Here is an 18,979-nt window from a genome sequence, read left to right as displayed (position 1 = left end):
TCCCGGCTGCTCCCACGGGTTCGTGGTGCTCTTACGTTTCGAATTCCTCGGTGCTTCGATACCGCGGCGTAGAGACGGCGGTCCGCTGCCTGGGATGGTTCGTCACGGCCGTCCACTTGGGGCACAGCGGCATGGTATCTGCGTCGGCGGTGACGGCGGGAGGCGGTGCTCTGTGTAATTCACGGCGGACGCGGCAGAGGTTGTTTACAGCGAGCAACGGCTCCTGTGTGCTCGCGTTTCTGAAGAGACTTCTCGTATTCCCCTGAGCGGAACCCTATGTGCGAGTGAAGCTTCGGCATTCCGTTCCCACGGAGAGCTGTGCAGTGCAGGTGTCTGACCTTCACAACCACTTGGGGCCTCCTTTCGGGCTCGACATCACTGCTGGAGGAACAGCCTGAACAGCATTTTGCGAAAGTGGCGAGAGTGCACCGGGGCGTCCTGATGGGCGGTTCACGAAGACTGGACACGTGACCTAAACAACAGTGACTGGGCGCTTTAACTGAACTAAATTCCTCAACTGTAAGGAGATTCGAAGTATTCACTGAAACCTGCCCATCGGACAGCATACAAGACAGCTTCTTCAGCATATTAACGAGAACGGCTAAATCCACCTTGTTTAAACTAATCCTCCTGAACATTCTGAAGACTAATCCAAAACGCTTTTGAAAGATAATAAAACATGGAAACATCAATAAAGTGTATAATGCACCCACCGGCGAACCTGCTCCAGACCACCTTTGTGCTACTGTACTAAATTTAATGATACCTTCGCTAATTCATTTCCATTTCCTTCATCCAATGTTATCCAAAGTCCCGATCTACTACTGTACGTGCGATCATTTAGCGATGGATCCCACTATGTCCGACTTGCAAGGCATCTTACCCATTATCGATTTGAAACTAAAATCTTCTAGCGGAATTGCTATAAATGGCAAATTTATAAGGAATGCTAAAGAGTATAGTTATATAATCATGAAATGCATAATCTCGAAATCTTATCACCATTATGTACTGCTGAAGACTGGAAGACTGCTGTGGTCATATCATAAACAGAATCCATCTAACTATATTGACCCATACCTTTGAGATCAAGAGCATGCAAAATAATGATTCAAATATTTAAACATCTTGTTAATTTTCTGGAGGATAACAATTTCTTCTTTCTAAGATAGCATGGCTTCTGAGAGTTTTTTTCTCGTGACATTCTACTACTTTCCTTCACTTCCCAGACAACACAAGTACATCCTCAGGACGTCCTGAGGATTAATTTTTTAGGACATTGTGTTGTCCTGAGGACGTCCTCTTCTAATCCTCAAAAGGTCCTCATTTAGTCCTGTTGTCCGTCCTCAGTATGTCCTAGGGACATCCTCAGATTTTCTCTGGAGGACTTTCTCCAGAGAATTTGCAAAATTTGCAAAAGTTTCGCATACTCAACAAGTGGCTGGTTTGTTCATCATATTGGTTGGCAGTTACAGGTTATTCTCCATGCAATATTTTCCTACAGCAATGACTATATAACTCTCTCAGGAGTTGAACTCTGTCGCCTTAGTGGAATAGCCAATCCAACAAATTGCCCAAAAATTTGCCACCCCATCAGCAGCATGCAGTACATGTGACCAGGTTTGAAAACCAAAATAACTTAAGATATCTCCTGAAGGTACATAATATGTTCAGTCACAATGGTTTTCTGGTTTGGTTTGGTTTGGTTTATGGGGTTTAACGTCCCAAAGCGACTAAGGCTATGAGAGACGCCGTAGTGAAGGGCTCCGGAAATTTCGACCACCTGGGGTTCTTTAACGTGCACTGACATCGCACAGTACACGGGCCTCTAGAATTTCTCCTCCAAAGAAATTCTAGCCGCCGCGGCCGGGATCGAACCCGCGTCTTTTGGGTCAGCAGCCGAGCACCATAGCCGCTGAGCCACCGCGGCGGCACAATGGTTTTCTACATTACATCTCTATTGTACACAGGTATCTTTTAATAAACCTGAGGTTTTTACGAAATGAAAGCCGAGTGCGAGAGATAAAGCTGGTTTCATCTCAGTTCAACGCCACAATAGTGTCCTGCGATAGGACGTTTATAGGACATTTCAGAAATTTACGTCCTCGAGTCGTTCCGCGAAGTACAAACTGAGGACATCCTCATGAGGACATTTTGCTGTGATGCACTCAAAAAGTGCTCAGAATGTCCTGTTCGGGATGAGAACGTTTTGACCATTTGAGGACGTCCTCAGGACGTTTGGTGTTGTCTGGGTTTAGCTCATTTTTATGACGCCAGCGAACGGGGTCTAGGCTTGCCGGCCGGCCTGCAGGCTCGATGTATTTCACATTCGCACCAGAAAAGACAAAACAGCCATGCTATCAGAGAGGCTACCTGCTATATTCGAGCAATGACAGCATGCCCAGCGTTCGGCAACGACGACGTCTGCGGGCGCGCCCGGCGATGAACTACGAACAATGGAGGGAAAAAAAAAACTATAGTAGGATACAACTTAAAAAAAACGGCTGTTGCTAACACTGTGCTGCGGTCCGCAGCGCCCTGTATTACTCCGCTGGCCAATCGCAACAGTAAATGAAATCAACTTTTTAATTTTTGACTGTATCAAACAATTCACGTATCAAAATTATAGAGCTCATAATACTTTTCTTGTTCTAAGCTTCTTGTTTAGGTAACAAGAAACATTTCAGCAGCGGACTACTTTTTCGTCGTGGAGGAATTCTGCGCGCAGAAGCTGAATGTGGGCGGAACTTCACTGCAGACTTAAGTTGTATCCGACTATAGGAGGGAGCATGACGTCACAATCTGGAAGCCTAGTCATAAAAAATATAATGGAAAGCATCATGGGGAAAAGGCCCTCACGTGACAAGGCAGCGGTAGCTCTTAGCCGGATTTCGGTTTCGGTTTCGCTCTCTCGCTCTGCTTGTGTTCACTGACGGCTCCCTGGTGAGCGCAAACTGCTCGCTCGCCGCAGCGGCCACTATCCCCGAGTGTCTGACTGCGGCGCAGTGGAGAGATTGGAGCACATGCTCCTTCGCTGTGCCTCTTCTGCAGTGCCGCGTCGCAGGATGCTCGCGGCCTACAGTGTATAGGGCCTAGAATATACTATACAGGGCGCTGGGAATCATCCCGAACAGTCTCGAAGCGCTCCTGTGGCCGCGCGGCAGTGCGCGCACCCGTGACAGAACAATGGTGAGCCTCCGAGCGTTCATCGAACAGGCGGGCTTGACTTACCGCTTGCTCTTCGCCAGGTAGTGCACTCGTGACACGAACGCTCCGTGGGTGCTACCTCGGACGGTATACGCGGCCGGGCGCCCCACCCCAGCCGCTAGTGCAGTGTGCCGCGCACGGGATTAGTCCGAGACAGGACGCTACGTGCGCGTGGCTATGTACATACAGTTTGCTTCTTTTTGTAAGCGAATGTGCGCAGTGACCGGGAGACCCCGCGCAAGGGCAGAGGTAAAGCCACCGGCTCTCTCTCTCGACAGCAAGAGAGAGAAATACTTCACTGCTGCATTTCACGTCGGAACCGCGTATGTGCGCGAGCGTATTCGGCGAGACTTGTGCCTCGAGAATAGCGGAGAACGGCGGGCCCATGGGCGGGCCTTCAGACAACCTCGAGCTCGGTACGCATTACGCCAAAACTGCAACACAGGCGCTGCGCTTCTGCGCTACATAGGAGCCCGGACGTTCACTAAAAAGTACCGCTGGTTGGCAGTCTGGTAACTGTGGAGGGCCTATTTCCCAAGAGTCAGTGCGCAAAAGGGCCCTCGGCAGCTGCGTGCGTCAGAGGAGGATGGCTTCCAGAGGCTGAGCGCGCTCCCTCCTAGTTTTTTTTTCCTCCATGACTACGAGGCTCCCCGGCGGCCCTGGTCGTCGCTAAGCCTACCTGGTTTCGCATAAATACCGCAGCTGAGGGAGCTTCTGAACTGGTCAGCGCTGTAAAAGGTACTACTCTCATCACCCCTTTAACTGTGAACCTGTCCCATGATAAAATAAAATTATAAAATAAAATAAAGATACGCTCGATTTCCGCGACGCCTTCAACAGCGGAGCTAGGAAATGCCAGCTATGCGAGCGGCGACCAGGCAGCAAATAAAGCGACCATGGTATAAAATTAGGTTGTATCACGGTATTCAAATCGGCCAGCAACTCCGCATTGGCCAACGACCTTCAAAAATGATTCATTTTTGGCATTAATCTACCCGGGGCTTGTTATGAACATAAACAAATAATACTATAGTAGGATATAACTTAAAAAAACAGCAGTTACTAACATTGGGCCGCGGTCCGTGGCGTCCTGTATTACTCCGCTGTCCAATCGCAACTGTAAACGAAACCAGCTTTTTAATGTTTGACTATATCAAACAATCCACATAACAGAATTCTAGAGGTTATAATTTTTTTTCTCTTGATAAGCTTCTTGTTTACATAACAAGAAACATTTAAGCACCGGACTACTTTTTTGTCGTGGAGGGATTCTGTGCTCGGAGGCTGAATTTGCGCGGAGCTGACGCCGGTGGCTGACAGGCCGGCCCCGAGAAACGCGCCCCAACGGCATTATGACGCTGGCGCTTTGCGAGCTCGCATTGTCAGTGCGACGCTCCGCGTGCGGCTTGTCATTGACATCGGTTGGGCGCAGGCGGTGAGCTGCTGTCGGTCGTTGATACAACGTTCGCAACGGCGCGTCGCGCGCCCGGCAAGTAGCAGTCATGCCGAGAGCCCGTTACACCTCTGCCTGCGGGAGCCCCGACCGTGAACTTGCCGAACCCGATCGTGAACTCCAGTCCTTATCTCCAACGCAAGGGGTGGGTTGACTCGCAGCCCTATCCGCAAATTATGACTAACCCTCTTCACGCTCCGGGAAAGCATTTTTCTGCAGCGAAGAACAAAAGCGCGGAGCTAAGGTGGGTGCTAAGGTGGGCGCCGGCCGCTCAGAAGCTGCTTTGCGCAGTGAGCAGGTTAGGACCACCGCATGGGTCTGATGCAGGGGCGTATCCAGGGGGGTGGGGGTGGGAAGGTGGGGGCTTATGGGGCTTCAGCCTCCCCCGAAATTTTTTTGAACGGTCACGCACCGCTGACCAAAAAAACCATCGGCGCCGGAAGTCATCCTGGATTTTGTCACCTACAAACGAGTAGGTGATCATCACGGGAGCCCAAGACACTGCAGATGACTTTAGAGTGTGTCAGTGTTTTACTGCGCTTGCCGCTTTCACTGAATCTTGAATCTTCTCGTTGAGCACTATTGTCAGGTTTATAGCTGCGGTGGCATCAATACTCTTCTGCCGATCCCAATAGGTCAGGGTTGCTGCAAAAAAAGCATAATTGTTCACTTTTATAGGTGACAAACAAGAGAACAGCACAGCAACCACCGCGGTGGCTCAGTGGTTATGGCGCTCGGCTGCTGATCCGAAAGACGCAGGTTCGACCCCGGCTGCGGCGGCCGAATTTCGATGGAGGCGAAATTGTAGAGGCCCGTGTACTGTGCGATCACAGTGCACGTTAAAGAACCCCAGGTGGTAGAAATTTCCGGAGCCCTTCACTACGGCGTCGCTCATAGCCTGAGTCACTTTGGGACTTTAAACCCCATAAACCAAACCAAACCAAACTAACCAAACCAGTACAAACAAGCCCAGTAATTTACGCCATTTTTACCGATGCAAGTCTATGAAGCTTCAAACTTTGCCCTTGCGGCACTAAAAGGCAGCCGTGCTGAGCGGAGTGAGCTTGCACACGCACGTCGGCACACCATTCAAACGCATGCCCGCATTTCGGTAGTAGAGGTCAGCTGCATACATCACCAGCCTTTGTTTCAATACACAGCTAGTTTGGCAAAGCAGCCAAACTAGTGAGCGTAAAAATATAACGTCCCGATAAATGCGTTACGATTTTTTCATTACGAACGCAAAAATAGCATTAAATACACTGCAATGAGCGAACTGAGTACGCACCTGGAAAGGTCACGATTCCATCCGGTGATAAAAGACTTGTCCTAATTCGTACTCAATGGTACACTTCGCAGAGTAGTAAAAGCAAGCAAATCGACTTCCTTCAGCTCCATCAAGAAAAGAACTGTTGAACAATCTCGCCAGCAGTAATAAGCGAATAATTTATTCTATGTCGAGGTGCTTCAAACAAGTCGCATGAAACACGATGAGAAATGCCGTGTGATCAACCACTGCCGCCATGGCTGACCCTAGCCTCATGCGGAGTGTGCGAAAATGACGCATGTTTTGTATCCTACGTTTTTTATTCTTAGTAGTCTTCTTACTCTGACACGAAAAATTGGTTAATTTTTAGGTTGTAGAATTTTTTTTTCACAGCTGTAATTGGCGTGCACAGTTTGCGTTATTATTGATAAATACGGTACGAACGTCAACGCGATAGCGGCGTAGACAATTCACCGCGCTTTCCGCACCGCCGCCGGTCCGCGGCAGTCACGGCTTACGGCATATCTCGGTGATCATGGTCTCATCAGTAGAACTTCGTTTCACTGGTTGGACAGCTATAAATAAATAATTATAATACTAACCTTCCCGAAACGTCTGTCACAACGGGCCGGAGAAAGAAAGAGAGCGGGCTTAAAAAAAGAAAACAAAATAGCATTGCTAATAACGCGGGCACACGACATGTTCGCTGCAGCGCTTCCCATGCTAAACACGCAATGCAGAGTTTTGAGGGAAGTGGCGTTATTCGCCAGGAGGGCGCCTACCAGCATTTTTGCACGCTGCGCACCCAGTGCTATCTGACTGATGTTCACCGCTAAGCCAGCTTCAATCTAATTTCCCAGTACGTTCATTTATCCGCCTAATGACTGCTGAGCCATGTAGCAGCATTTATTTCCTTCTCTTCGTCCCTCCAAGCAGTAAAAAAAACTTCCCATTTGGTTTTTACCCAAGACTACTTCTGCCCAGTTGGCGCTCAATTGGGAATGTCGGCTTCCCACTTGACCCACAAATGCAACCACTTCCCAGTTGGTCCACAGTTCCTCCCAGTTGGCTCTCGACTGGGAAACGATGTTTCCCAGTTTTCGAACCCCCTTGGTTCCCAACTGGGGCCAGTTGAACTCCAACTGAGTTTCAGAGGGGTACCAGTTGGCCTCCAGCTGGAACCAGTTATCCCATTTGATACCAGTTACTCCCAGTTCAATTTCCAGTTGAATATTTGGCTTAAATACTGAGTTGTAGGAACTAAAAAATTCTACATTGAAAAAATTTTTGACGCCCTCAACTTACTGTTCCTTGGCTCATCTCTTGCCTAGAGGCTTTTGCTGTAGCATGCTATGATAATGCTAACATAACGAAAAAGGGGCATTATGTTGCAAGGACATTATAATGCAAAGAGCATTATGTTGCAAGAGCATTATAATACAGAGAGCATTTCAGAGAGACAATATTGTCCATTTTATCTTCGTACTCGTAATGTATATTTTGCAGTGCTCCTCATTCATACATGTTCTCGCTGTTGCGGCTAAAATTTCGGTGCAATTACTCACAATAACTGACCGGTGACAGCTGTTGCTGCGCAGTACACTGAAACGAAAGACAGCGCCACTGAAATTTTTCTCTGGCCGATGCATATGTGCAAATATATAAAGGTTCTTGAAAAAGGTTCATTAAAATTTTTCTCCTCTACTTGCTCATTTGATGGCCTTTACGTTTTTGATATCAGCGGCATGCATCGCTTTGCTGGTTTCGGACTGACATAGTTCTAGACTCGTCTGCATTTTCTTTACTTATTAAATATGCAAAACCATGAAAGCATTGGGTTCAGTTATGTCTGCCATCATTTTTAAGACATACGAATATATTGTTTTGTTTAAAAAATACATATTTCACTTGTCTAGACAGTGCGTAGCGTTATCTAATACACTGTGGCATTGTCAATGGCAATTCAGTTATTATTCTTCATTTCATCCCACACAAATGCAATGTTTTGCCCTCCACAAATTCTATGAGGAGGCCGTGCTGCAACATGAGCCCCCCCCCCCCCCCCACCCCCCCCCCCCCCCCCCGAACAAAATTTCTGGCTACGCCAGTGGTCTGATGTCTCCTCACGGCTGCGCTCACGTAATCCTTTTCAGGTCTTCGGTTTGCTTACGGTCGTTGTGAGAGTGGCAGTCAGGCCTAAGGCTTTACGGAGCTGCCTGCACCACGTCGGAAGAGACACGACCACCGGACCGTGGTGCTGAGAGGAGGCGCACTTTGCTGCCCGCCCATTTTGTATCCTCGCTCGAATTTAGCAGACTCGTTCAAAATGATTTCTTCACTCGAACTTTGTGTTTGCAGAGCCGCCAGAAACGTTTGGCAAGCGAGTTAAGCCTTGCGCCACGAGGCCCTTGCGGACACCGTTTCCCCTCCCGTGACCTACACTATAAAGGCATGCGGAGCGCATTTCGGCAGTCTTGCAGTCTTGCAGATCCAGTGTAGCCACCCAGGCTTGCTGTCCTGTGCAATCGTCTCTGCCGCCTGCTGCGACGAAGCTTCCTGTATCCTGTTCGGCGCATCCATCCGGGGCAGCCGTACGTAGCGAGACCAGTAAGCTGTCACCTCTGGCTGCGGTTACCCTGGAGACTACTGCAGAATCCTGGCCTGCAATTTTCAACCTGCCTTCTCTTCGCAGACCTGCGGACACGGAGTCCACGGGCCATGCGAATTGTCCCAGCAGAGACCCTCACGCCTCCTTCGGAACACAGCGAAGTCTGCGGGGACGCAATCGACATGACCTCCGCTGCAAGACCTGTCTCAAGTTCATGAAGGTAAGAATCTAGAATCCTCCATAGCATGTACATTTAGGCGTGTGGCTCTTTTCAAGGTTGTGCGGGATGTGGGGAGCTGCCTCGCTTGTCCCCTGTGGTTTGCTTCTCCGCGATGCGTCTTCCTTTGACCAACAAGGAAGGGCGCCGGCGTCGCAGCGCCACGAGCGCCACGGACGGGGTGATTGCTACGCGCGCGCGCGGGAGACAGCTCTCTTAGGCTGGGCACCTCGACGCACGCTGACGTTCAGGCGCGACGCTCTGCTCTCTGCCAGCGGGTCGATGCCGTGGGGGGGAGGAGGGGGGCGGGGTAATGTCTCCCGCGTCTTGTCCCATCCGGCCGTAGAGTATCTCCCCTGCTCTAGCGTGGGTGAACGTTCGCTCGTAACGTTGCTCGCGAGTCGTACGACCTCGATTCCTTAGCGTATTTTGTTGCCAGCTGGTATTGTTGTAGCAATAGATGCCTGTTTTTGTCAACCAGAGTGTCATTGCTTTGTTCCCTCTGAGCAAGGCCCACCGTGGTTGGCGTGCGCTCGGTAGCGTACGATCACGGGGTGGGGTCCGGCGGTCTTGAAATGTCAGCCGCGATTAATTATGTTGACAAAACGTATTTATCCCTCCAATTAAAACCCCACAATACACTACAAGCATGGAATTCAGGGCTCCAGTGCACAGGGAGCGAGGAGCGCCAAGTCTAAGAGGTACTATATGTGTTCAAGCGTACCTCTGACTGAACTGACGCACTTCATTGTGTGTTTCAACGTTGTTCGGCGGATCATGAGCGGCTGGTCCTTTTTTTGTTATAATCTGTGTGCCCAGGGAAGAATTGCTCATGGAGGATGCAGAGAGTATTCAGTGTCCAGCCGACTTCAGAATCCTCTGATGTCAATTCACTGCACCTTCGCTGCGTGCGATGATGTTGGCATGTACAAAGGTCTAGCTGGAAATGAGGAGGCGAATGATCTAGCCCAAGTTCTCACAAACCATGTGGATACCCCCCCAGGATAACATGGTGGCAGGCTAGAACACCTTAGGCTAGAAAGAAGACATTTCTCACCGCCACACAAGCAGCTGTCCTCCTCGGATGTCATTGACTGGAGGAGAATACAAACACATAATCAAGTCTTCACATTTTACACAAGATCAGACTCACACGCTACCCTAAATACTGTCCTTGGTGCGGAGCAAGCCCCACGCTCTACCATACATATTAGGAATGCCGGGACAAATGTACAAAACGTTAATAGTGCCACACCCGACATACGAGCAGTGGGAGGAGGCGCTAGCCAGCAACAACCTGGACCAGCAAACCTGGATCATCCAGCTAGTCCGCAAGTCAGCTGCCGCCAGCGGAGCTTGGGGGCTAGGGGCCCCGACCATCCGGCTGCTGAGAATTAATCTATTCTCTATTCTGAATAAAATTTTTCTCTCTTAGTGCTCACCACATCTAGCTAACGTCTGATGGTCATGCTACCTGCAACCAACGCCTTCTGCAGCAATTTTTGAAGGAGTATAGTTTCAGTGCTTCGCATGTTAGACTATAATTGGGCTCCTGAGTTGTGTCATGGTTGATGTTGAAAACAATTGTGATCTTATTTTTGAAAAAAAGTGACTTTTCGATAAAGGCAGTACTGAAGGCAGATTTTTTTTTATGCGATACCTTTGCCATTAGGCATAGTGTAAAATGGAAAGAAAGTTATAAGGCATGTACACAAGCCTCGCTTGTGTGGCAAACGTGGCAAACGTTCACGATAAAGCGATTAGCAGTTCACGATAAAGCGATAGTCGCCTGCAACGTCCTATCGCAGGCCTACCTTCTTTAGGAAGCGTTGTCTCACGGAAGCGCACTCAAGGCAGTTGAGTCAGTAACACAGTGGGCTCCACACCAGGTACGCTCAGGCTGTTGCATTTAAAATTGTGCAACATGCAACGACCTGCTATCAGTATGAGCTCAGACGCCATACAAAATCGAAAAAAAAACTGCCTCTACTACCGCGGAAGACATCTGACGGTTCGCTGCCACACAGGCGACAGGAACACGAGACCACTTTGTTGCAGGAAGATTCTCCTCTCGGACAGTTGCGCATTGCCCGCGCGTAACTTAACACACTCGGCTCGTAAAACCGCTAGTATCTCCAACGCTACAGTTAGGTGGCAAATGTGCGCTGCCTTCGTCAGATTCATCATAGCACGTTCACACTGACCGCGACAACCGATACGCAATTCCCTCTACACCTTCTTGACATTTTTACATCTTTGGGGATTAAGCACACACGTTTTTAAGGCCAACGGCATAGTGCCGGTAAACAATAAGAAGACACAAAATGCTGTATTTTTTTTGTTCAGAAATGAGGCGGTAGAGTAAATTGTGGAAACTCTCTTTATGCAATGCGACAGGGAGAAAAGCTCCTTCTGGGCTTTTTGGCTACATTAAAAGACGGAAACATATTGGGACACCGAACAACGTACCAGACTTCTCGTGGTATAATGCGACTAATACTATCAAACGCAAAGCACCGACGGCACATAATTGTTATCAAGATTTTCACGACAAAGTTTAAATCCTACTCCGCGACTTCATAGCCAGATTTTCACAATGGCTGAGAGTAATAATACATCAGGGCAACGGCGTGCAGCAATACCAAGAGGCGAGAACATTTGCACAAACATAACGAAAGCTGCATGTGGAATGTAGAGCTCACATAGTAGAGTTTTGTATAACGCACCGTGAAAATAGGTTTCGACCACATAAAGGGTTATAGGGAAAGTTCCTTCAAAGTTCAGCGATTATGAATGGGCAGTAGTTTACTTAAATGGTTTATGTGATTGCGCGCTTAAACCAAATGACAGAATAGCAGTGCATGAACGAACAGACCATTTCCGGAAGCTGTGATCTCACACCGGCTCTCTCCTTCCTCAGATGTAGTCGCATTTGTCCGTGGTGTCCACATCGGATCCGCGACGACAGGAGAACGCTCTCAGAAAAGGGGCAAACTTCTTCAATGCTATCATACAGGGATAATTTGATGGGACACCTAAGCGGTCCACGTAACAGCCTGTGTGGCATACGGTAATAAAGAACAACTGGTCAGCGCTATAGGTCTCCAGGCCTTTGAGGGGTAGATCTGAGGTTTCATCCCGGAAGCGAACGTACGCCGAATAGGCAATGTCAATTGCTTCGAGTTCGGGGAACAGCCTAGAGCTGCCATTGACAGCGGAGCACCAAAGCGGGCAGGGTGTACTCTGTAGGGCAAGCCGGTTGTCTGCTTCGTTGATAAAACCTTTGCCGTCTTTTAGAAGACATAACATTGTGTTGAGAGTGTACACTAATTCTTCGGCGTACATAAAGCCAAAACCGCCGTAGAGCATCGCGCTCGTACCCGCAGAATAGTAGAACGGAGGAGCCAGTAGTCCCACTGACATAGAAATTACGCCCAGACCAGCGTTGTACTGGGTCAAGCGATTCGTGTCCATCCTATGCACTCTACTCGCCTCTGCGTACTGAGTTGTGCCTATAGCACCCTGCACCTGCTCTCGCATACACACCCATTCACGAAAGAAGCTGCCCGAGCTGTTGAATGCTGGGCCATAGAATATCTCTAGGTCTTCAATGCTTTCGAGGTGTTTCTCTGGCCAGAAGACTGTTCTTGTCTTTTTTATCATATTTGCGAGCGCCGATCTTGCTGGTGGGTTCAACCTTGACGATGCATGCACCTTGGACAAAGCTATCTCTTCGATGTTTGTCAGCACGCGATTGATAACGCCTTGTTCAACAGCTGAAAGACTGGTCTTGTGGAGAGCGGCTAGAAGGGCGCCGTACGAAGCTTCGACATGAAAGAGGCAAAGCGCAGTCTGGATGGATCTTCCCAGCGGATGTGTCTTGATTGCGCTGAACAGCGAGTCACTAACTAGGGGGCCCACAATTTGTACGAACCACCAAGATGTGTGGAACCAGATCTCCCTGGCAGTGTATGTTCTAAAGATGGTGTCCATTGCCTGCAAAACCATTCCATTTGTTACCAAGAGCAGGCTCTCACTTGCCAGCGGAGTACTGTTAACGCACTGCAACGCTACTTCCCAGTCCCCGGGGCTTAAGTTAGCGATCGATGTCATCCCTTGAATAGCCACAACCTTGGGTAAAGAGTAACTGAAACGGACCGCGTCACTTATGTTTCCGAAGACTTCATTTTGCATCGTTTCACTCTCCCGCAGGAAAGTCTCGAATGTACGAGCAGGTGGCCGTTTGCTAAATATGGCATCCATGTACTGTTCTACGAAGTACGCATACACGTCCTCGAAGTGCGAAATCTCATGTTGAATCCGTTGAAAAACAATCGCCAGTGGTGATGCGCTGACGACGACTCGGAACTCGTCGTGGCTCTTTGAACTTCGGTAAGACGTCGACGCGGAACCAGAGCGGCAGCCCCCAGAGCACGGCCAACTCCACTAGTGCACGCAGAGGTCTCCAGGACGGAACCACTTCTTCTTCGTCCCAGTCCCGAGTCGGCCAGGAGAAGATGCGACCGTTGACGAAGTTCACCAGTTCGCGCACTTGGTCACTGCCGTCCCCGCTGCTCTCCCTGTTCACACAATCGCGCATCATTTTTAGGGGCCTCTCTAGTACGGTGCTCATTACTCCGGCTTGCATGCTTAACTTTCGTTTTCTCATGACCCAATTGACAATAGCCTCTCCACGGACGGTGGATGCTATGTTGCCGTGCTTCTTGGTCCATCCGGAGCAAACAAAGCGACCGAAGTCGGGGCATGGCGGTCTTCCCTTGCTGAGGTTGATCCCTAAGGCATGGGCGTGGTTAACGCAAGAGATCGTCGAGCAGACTGGCTTTTTATCACTCGAGGTCTCGTTATTGTGGGGCTGCAACAACAGTGTCAATGCTGCGGCGACAACAATCGAAAGCGTTGCTAAGACGCAAACCACGACTAGCGGCTTGACTCCAGTCCGTTCTCTCATTGCTGGCGGTGGCACGTTGACCTTGTTATCGATGGAAGGCTGCAACAGATAGATTTAAAAAAATCAGGCGAAGACTTACACTCTTGCATAAAATATGTAGTCATATGGCAATATCTTCGTGCGATACGTTACGCCACATTGTATAGTTGAGCAATGAAACCAAAAATAACACCTCAATTTCTGTAAAATCTGCGGGGTGAGTTTAGGAATAAGCACTAATACAAAGGCATTGTGCTTTAAAGGAGAGGGCTGAGTCGGGCTGGTTGGTTCATGTTGAATGGTACGGCAAAACAGCGCTGACGGACGGGACGGAAAAAGATGAGACAAACACATACGCATGTGTCTGTCTCATCTTCTTCCGTCCCGTCCGTCAGCGCTGTTTTGCGTAGCATTGTGCTTTCACAGCCGTCGTAGCTAAACCAGTTACGACGCAATCCCTTGGCCTTCGTCTCGTGTATCACTTTAGAGAGCGCTCAACAGGCGAATAGAATCGCCGAACACGTCCTTTCTTTGGTGATACCGCTCTTAGTAACCACACTTCATGGCATTGGTTGCAGAATTTGGAATTACGATATTTGTCCCTCTGTGATGCACCGCGCCGTTGAAGGGACAGAGGCTGGATGAAGAGACCCTCTAGGAATGTGGCCGTAAGCAACTAAAGAAGCCCAGCGCGTGGTGAGCTTGCCACATTCTTCACGGTTTCCGATGAAGCATTCAGACTTCACCTGCATTCCAAATATAGGGTATTCTTGTTGTGGAGGTAGGCACTTGAAAGGCTATTGTTAGCCGCCAAATAGAATTACGACACCCTGAACGTCATTGCACCGCTTTCACCACAAAGCGTTCATATTCAATCGTGTGAAAAAAAATGGGTACCGTTTTACCATCACGAGTGTACCCAACAGTGATTTTCTCCCACGGAACATCGTGCGTGCAATCCGTCTTGTTTTATTTTGCATATTGTATAAAGCTAAGATCGCAACCACGCAAGACAAATCTTCACAAATGCCAGAATTTAGCATGTTTTGAACAGCGAATTTGTTTCCGCAGCTAGCCATGAGTATTCCGCATTTTTAGTGATAGAAACCTACTCCCGGCGCACCTTACTCTTCCCCTAAAACGAACTGTGCTATAGATGATTACTTACTCCCTTTTTACTAATATGTTAGCTAATTCCTGTTTATAGTGTAGAGCGAAAGTGCCGTCCGCACATCCATGCCGTATCTCTGCGCACAGTTTCTGACCGCACTGGCAGCTGTTATGTCATGCGTCTAGATTGCCTACAACTCTTATGCGGAACAGGTACATATACGGCGTATCAATTTGGAAACAACGTTCTTTTCAGGTCACGTGACCCTAGCCTGTATTATTTATTTATGGCATACTGCAGGCCGTGAGGCCCAAGCAGGAGTGGATACAGAACAGAACACAAATTGAGCAATAATACCAAAGTGCAAACAGAAAACGAGCAGCGCGAAATGACATGGAAAAGAAAAAGAAACTAACAAAACAAACTAAAAACCTGTTGCTATGATTATGCTATTGTTGCTATTGCTGTATTATGATACCTGTTGCTAACACGAGGCATCCAGCAACATTTTGAGGTCAGGCTGCCTAGAAGCACCTGGAGGAAATAGAACTTAAGAGTTTAATGCCGCCCAGCCATTAACGTGAGGCAGCTCCTTTCCCCCGGCACAGGCTATCCCCAGTGGGCCGCACTGCCCCCCTTGCGCCAATGATGCCGTTGCTCATCATCAGCAGCAGCTTAACTGAGTCCACTGCCGGGACAAAGTTCTCTCATATATCTCTCCAGTAAAACCTGTCATGGGCCAGCTCTTCGTCGCCTTATTCCCACAAACTGCTGCCCACTGCTGCAGCTGCCTTCCCTCTGAATCCAGTCCGTTACCCCTTACGGCCATCGGCTATCTTGCCTTCGCATTACACAATCCCATGGCCGTCTCTTCTTAATTTCCACTCAGGTCTCATTCCTTCCCGTTTGTTCACCAGCAAACTCTGCTCTCCTCCTGTCTATTAACGTAATACAAACCGTTTTAATGCCAAAGCACTATGGAGGTCATCGGCAAGGAAACCCAGAGTTTCTGACCACCAAACTGGTCATGAAAATGACCACACGACGTAAGCACAGTATCAAAGAAAAATAAAATTTCTTCCGAAGGTGCGGAGAATTCCACTCGGGACTCTCAGAATCCGAGGTAAGCGCGTAATACAGAGGCGACAAAAGCGCTTTGCCTGCTTGCAGACAAAGGTGAAATCCATTGCCATACGACTGCCCTGTATGCTAGTCAGTAAGTGTGTCTTTCTGAAGAGGAAAATAAAATGAACAACAATTAAAATAGAAAAGAATTGAAAAAAAAGACTTCCGCATTCATATCACGTAAGAAGACGTACGTGAAGAAGTCCAATTCTTTGCGCTAGCGCACAGGTTTCTTACATATAGGGGGGCACCGGTACGATACAGCTGTACCATACTTTTCTCGTGAGGGATACGGACTGCCCTGTATGCTAGTCAGTAAGTGTGTCTTTCTGAAGAGGAAAATAAAATGAACAACAATTAAAATAGAAAAGAATTGAAAAAAAAGACTTCCGCATTCATATCACGTAAGAAGACGTACGTGAAGAAGTCCAATTCTTTGCGCTAGCGCACAGGTTTCTTACATATAGGGGGGCACCGGTACGATACAGCTGTACCATACTTTTCTCGTGAGGGATACGGGTAAACTGCCGTTCATGATCTGAGAACACGAGCTAAATACGCTCCGTCCCATTCGTATTCTCCTGCTTGTATTACTCTTGTGGTACGACGTGGTTCCTGTTTGCCCTTAAGATAACCTTTGGAATGGCACCTGTCTGAAGCTATTTGCAACGCATCTGGCATACATGGGGCGCTATTAGTGTGTTTCGCTTCCTCTATGTGTTGTCCGCATTCACACGCTTTTTCTAAGATTCGGTCGGTGATATTATGACACTTTTAGTGCAGGTATCCTCCGCAGCACCGTAAAAGCGCCGCGAAGTCACCACGACCTCATCTCCGCACTCGACCACATGCGAGCTGTTCTACAGGACCACAGGAGGTTTCAGCCGACGTTGACGGCTCACTGAACGGTACTGTGTCAGGGACTGACCGGGTGTCGGAACTGCGCCCAGCGCTGAAGTCCGTGCCAGGTCTCCTGGGCCGACCTGGCTGCGCCGGCGCCCGTGGCTTGGGCCGCGGACAGCCACGTTCCCGAAAGGGCCGCCTCACGAGAGGCCTCCCTTTTCTCTTTAGACGCAGCCTTCGCGTTGACCCGGGAGGGCGGTCGGCTGTCTCCCGGTGGTGCTGCGCGCATAACAAAAAGAGCGCACTAACCAGCAGATCCTCCTCTAAAGAACGATGTAATTTAGTCATCTATCGAACGCAGCCTCGTTATCTACCATAGTTATGTTTTAATTTTCGTAGCGTAGTGATGCAATTCGGTGGTTCTTCTACAGTCTGCTGTCCGTGATGTCTCATGTTCAGCATAGCATGGAGCTTCTTTTCCTTGAATAACTATTCTTTTTCTTTGCTTTTCAGTACTGATAGAATTTTCTTACTCTAACTCGCCAACCAGAACTGCTTACGAACACCATCCTTCGTTCGATATGTTCCAGATTGTCCCTGGCCAATGGAACTGCCAGCTGCTCCTTTCTATTAAAGAATAAGTTTTTTTTTATCTTATCTGAGAACTGAGAGCCACATAGCAGAGTAAATTGACATTCCCTTTCCTGCGTTCCTGATTTCTGGTGACCATGAACAACTTATAGGCTGGAATGATCCGTTCATGACTGAAAATTGATTGGCTTCCGTCGCTGGTTCAGGAATGCACAAATACGCTTGGGCTGCGCAGCTGAATGAGCCTTTTGGGGCATCTTAAAGCAAAGTGGGATCACAGCACACAGATGTAATGCCTGCAACGAATGAAACGCGAACAATAAATATGAGGGGGCAACTCAAAAACAGCAGCATATTAGCTCCTGGGGAGCAATTGCAGGCGAGGTCGATTAGCACTTCTGAAGAAGGGTCCTTACGCTTTCGATGTGAAATTGCCATCTGTAAGTACTGAACTTTCATTGGCTAAGAGCTCACCTTTCTGTTCGTGGCTGAGTTGTCTTGTTCGCGTTTCATTTCTTGCTGATAGTACCATCTAGCGAGGAAGTCCGGTTCATTTAATGGGGAAGCAGTACTTAATTCTGTAAGCATTGTGCGCGAATATCCCTTTTATCTCTGAGTGCTGCGATTTCTGCGTGTGGGAATAAACCGAACCGCTTCTGTCTTACTCTTATCTCCCAGTACATTGATTGTAGTGCAAGCCGCAGTGAGGGGTCTCTGGACTGCCAGGTAGCCGAAGTCGCCGCCTGCCCGTACTCACCCGGGAGACTCTCCGCTGTACTTGGACGGTCTTTAATCACCGATTCCGGCGCTGGCGTCCACGTATCGGTACCAGAAAGCAGTGACTGTGCCGCCGGAGCTTGCTCATCAGAAGGCTGCAGGACGCGCCGAGAGAAGGCGGTGGTTTTCGCACAGAAAGCGGAAATTTTCAAAGCGCGAATGCATAGCATTATTTCCTCACACCGTCCGCCTTTGCTGTTCGTCCGTCTATCCCCACCACTAGAAATCACCCGAAAATAAAATATGCCGAAATATTTATCAGTTCCAACCGCGATCAGAATCTATGCCCCTCGATTGCGCAGCTCGAATTAAGTGGCGTGATTTAAACAGCACAGCCGCCGCCGCAGCGCACTAGTGCATGTCCCTAGAAGTAATTCGCTTAGAGAACTTTTTTTATTACGATGAGCGTCTGGGTAAGCGATGGCTTAATGGGAGATCACACGTTCTCGAAAGTCCCCACGCGCCGGCCCTCCACGATCTTTATGGTTGAGGCCCGCCTGTATAGCAATATTTTTGTCAAGGCGCACGCGGTGGAAGTGTTCGGTGGCGCCATCCTACGCAGGCGTGTAGAACTTGTCTAGTTGGTGGTTCTTAACACTATGACTGATGTTTCCAGCGCAAAACACACGGCCGTAGGGAGGACGTGCACGATGTCTACTTTTCCTCTGTCGTGTTATTTTGTGAGCTGGAAAAATGGATCATAATCCTACGCAAGCGCAACTGCACTAAACGAAAGGATTCCTGAGACAGCGTTGCCCGCAAGAGATGTCGTCAGCATCACGTGGGCTCACTGGCAACGGCAAAGTGGGTAGCGTGAAAAAAATGACAGTCA

At 48.8% G+C, this 18,979-nt stretch overlaps 1 pseudogene; it reads right to left on the bottom strand.

Annotated features, from left to right (window-relative positions):
- Positions 1-11,668: 11,668 nt before the first annotated feature.
- On the bottom strand, positions 11,669-17,902 carry LOC149333273 (neprilysin-like; annotated as a pseudogene).
- Between the last annotated feature and the right edge of the window lie 1,077 nt (positions 17,903-18,979).

Source organism: Amblyomma mixtum, chromosome 8 (genome assembly GCF_055824585.1).
Source record: "Amblyomma mixtum isolate Tamu chromosome 8, ASM5582458v1, whole genome shotgun sequence".
Classification (NCBI taxonomy): Eukaryota; Metazoa; Arthropoda; class Arachnida; order Ixodida; family Ixodidae; genus Amblyomma; species Amblyomma mixtum.
This window is presented reverse-complemented; position numbering and strand designations above follow the sequence as displayed.